We start from the raw sequence: 2,873 nt of genomic DNA, 5'->3' as shown, positions 1-2,873 counted from the left end.
GCTTCACCTCGTTGATAGATTTATTTATGGGTTGATCCCGAGCTTCCAGTAGGAGATGATCCGGAAGCTAATTGGTACAATAAATATTGCAACTAATCATGCATCCAGCAAATACTAATGTGGCCCTGCAGTGAATTAGCTTGTGTTGTTCATTGAAACTCTCTATCAATATTCCCATTTATTTGATACTCAACTGTCTTCAAATTCCAGGAAAGAGGTAGAAATATCTTGTCAGGGACTGCCGTTCAATGGTGGGCATCTGGATTTTAATATTTATGTCGTCAAATGACCGTTGTACCTAGAAACAAAAGGAAATTGAGAGGCAGGGCAGTGGGGTGGATTCTTGTCCTGCACATGCTGACCCAGGCTTAATCCCTGGCATCCAATATGGTCCCCTGAGACAACCAGGAGTGATTCTTGAGTGTAGGTAGAGCCAGAAATAATTGCCGGGTGTGACAAAAAAAAAGAAAGAAGAAAGGAAGAAAGAAAGGAAGAGAGAATGAAAGAGAGAAAGAAAGAGAGAAAGGAAGAGAGAAAGGAAGAGAGAAAGAAAGAAAGAAAGAAAGAAAGAAAGAAAGAAAGAAAGAAAGAAAGAAAGAAAGAAAGAAAGAAAGAAAGAAAGAAAGAAAGAAAGAAAGAGAGAGAGAAAGAGAGAAAGAGAGGAAGGAAGGAAGGAAGGAAGGAAGGAAGGAAGGAAGGAAGGAAGGAAGGAAGGAAGGAAGGAAGGAAGGAAGGAAGGAAGGAAGGAAAAGTAAAGATGAGATATCCCTTGCATGGACTCAGAGTAAGTCTTCCAGTGGGACTGTGTCTGTTTTTCTAAAGTTCTGAATTTGAAAACAGTCATACTTTCTCATGCTCACATTACAAATATCTTTACCAGAGGAAGAAAACATGAGTTCATTCCCTCATGCATTTATTTATTCAATAAATATGATGTGAAGTGGAGCAATCTTCACGAAGCTTGCATTCAAGTGATGACAGCAGGTCAAAAACACATGACATCAGTCTCAGGTAGAGAGAGGCAGAGCATTTTGGGGAAATTAGGAAGAGGAGAAGGAGTTTCAGGCCACTCTACCAGAAGAACATCTCCACTATATTGTCCATCACATGTCTTAAGTCTTGTCTTTCTAACCACCAGTACAGTCTGTAACTCAACATGTTTGTTGGCTACTTACATAACATGTTTTTCTTACACAAGAATATTCTCTCTTAAGTCACCTGTGTTCAGTCTTAAGTTACATATGCCTCATTTCTTTATTTTTAAATTTGTATCACTCCTAGCAGTGCTCAGTTCTTAGTCCTCCAACTGTGCTCAAGGATCACTTCTGGCAGGGCTCAGTGGGCCAGATGGTCAAATCCTGGTGGGCTACTTAGCCACTAAGTGCCTTGCCCACTCTGCTATCACTCTGACCCCAAGTGTGCTTTATTCCTATGCAACCAAGTTAGAACCCATTATCTGGTAGAGCACATAATTCATATGTAATAAGTGAAATGAAGGAATTAAATACAAATTTTCCTCCTTTGAATTTATTAGTATTAGTATTACAGTTTCAGTGATCTAACTCAGGGTCTCCACATACAAGGCCTGTGCTCTATCACTGAACCACATCTGCAGCATTTATTCTTTGAATTTTAGAGCATATCATTCACAACATTGAAGCTTTTATTTATATGATTTTGGTCAACTTATTCTAGATTCCCACTGTGCTGCACTGTTATATTTTTTTTTTCTAAATCACATCTCCAACATCAAGATGATGATGGAAAGCTTTTGCTTGCTTGACACATTTTTTCAATCCCACTTGAAAGGCAAAGAATAGTGACATCTCGGTGAGCTAGTAAAGGATGGAAGTCAGCAGAGAGTTTTACCTTCCGGAATACTTCTTCCAGGTGAAGGCGCCAGGAGTATCTTCGGAAGCACCTGACGAGTTGTACAATGAAAAGAGAACCCGTTTCCCTGTGTCTCCAGGACACATTATCTAGGATCAGAGAGAGGGAAGACTCGGGTTTTGATCTTCTCCATTTCATTTATATTTTTGGTGTTTCTTTCTCTTTCTTTCTTTTTACAGAGAGGAATCTGTCTGGGTCACACCCAGAGGGGGTGAGGGCAGTTCCTGCCTCTGTGCTACGGGGTACTCCTGTTGGTGCTCAGGGACCGTTTGCAGTGCTAAGGATCAAACCAGGGTCGTCTGCAAACAATATTCTAACCCCTGTACTATCTCTGTGGCCCATTGTTACTTTTTTTCTTTTTTTAAAAAAAACTTGCTTTCAGAATGAGCTGACTTGTTGAAGGGATGCACTTATGACTTAACACTGACACATTTTCTACAGAGCGGCAGCAACAATAAAAACCTGTCAAAGGCTGAACTAAAGAGACAGCTCGTTAGAATTGCAGGAGACTGTAATAGTGATCTCATTGCATTCTTGAGACTTAATTTCTACAATGTGCCTTCTGTATGTCCACTTCGTTTTGAAAGAGGGCATTAAAAAACCACTAAAATGATCCTCTTTTACACAGAAAAAATAAAAATAGAAGCTCAGAAGTATTAAAGAATTCGTCCACATTTATAGAGTGAATAAGCAGCAAAACTGACTTGGCTCCAAGGATGTCTACAGAGTTTGCCACTCTGCCTTTCAATAAACAATAGATCATTTGGGGCTGGAGAGACAGTCCAGCAGGGAAGGCACTTGCCTGGGGTTTGATCCTAATACACCAGGTGGTCACCAGAATAGCATCAGGAGTGATATCTTCGTGCAGAGCCATGAGTAAGCCCTGAGCATAGCTAGGTTGTGGCGCAAAAACCAAAAATTAAAAATGAATGAGATGAAACCTCTGGAAGAAAGAGTTTGTGGCATGAATTGCAATGTTGTTT

This window comes from Sorex araneus, chromosome 3 (assembly GCF_027595985.1).
Source record: "Sorex araneus isolate mSorAra2 chromosome 3, mSorAra2.pri, whole genome shotgun sequence".
Classification (NCBI taxonomy): Eukaryota; Metazoa; Chordata; class Mammalia; order Eulipotyphla; family Soricidae; genus Sorex; species Sorex araneus.
The sequence above is the reverse complement of the archived record's forward strand: the minus strand, read 5'-3'. Positions refer to the sequence as shown.